The sequence below is a fragment of the Gavialis gangeticus genome, unplaced genomic scaffold (genome assembly GCF_001723915.1).
Source record: "Gavialis gangeticus isolate Ggan-Ray unplaced genomic scaffold, GavGan_comp1, whole genome shotgun sequence".
NCBI lineage: Eukaryota > Metazoa > Chordata > Crocodylia > Gavialidae > Gavialis > Gavialis gangeticus.
The window spans coordinates 23,565,277-23,565,975 of NW_017728993.1; positions in this window are offsets into that span (position 1 = coordinate 23,565,277).

Sequence of the window (699 nt, forward strand, 5' to 3'; positions counted from 1 at the left end):
GCTGGCATAACAAGGAGTAATGGGCACAAGTTGATGGAGAGGAGGTATAGATTGGACATCCGCAAAAACTACTTCACAGTTAGGGCGGCTAGGAGCTGGAACCAACTTCCAAGGGAAGTGGTGCTGGCCCCTACCCTGGGGGTCTTTAAGAAGAGGCTGGATGCCTACCTGGCTGGACTCATTTGAGTCCCGTTTCTTGTTTTGGGGTTTTTTTTGTTCTCCCGCCCTGGCGGGGGGTCGGGCTAGAAGTTCTACTAGGTCCCTTCCGACCCTAAATCTATGAAACTATGAAACTATGGATGAAGGATATGCTTTTGTTTCCCAATATATAGACAGTATTATTTAAAAGACCTGCTCTTTCACAAGCAGGACTCTCACCCTTTGCCATTTCACAAATATACACCAAAGCGAATTGCAAGAACGATGGAGTTGGGGTGAGTAGACACAGCAGAGAGCATGTCGTGCCTCAGACCTTGCTCTGGTACATGAAGCCCTAGGTTGCTGATTCAGACAAAGGTGCATCACATGGCTTCACCGGCCCAAATGTGGGTGTCTTTGGCTTCGGCAGTAACATTTTTTCCCCATTGCTCCTCTGGCTGGTTCAGGTGAGCTTCAATCCCTCTCAGAGACATATTGCTCATAGGATGTTTCATAGTGACACCGGCCAAACCTTTCAAAACACACCAGCATCTATCGGTG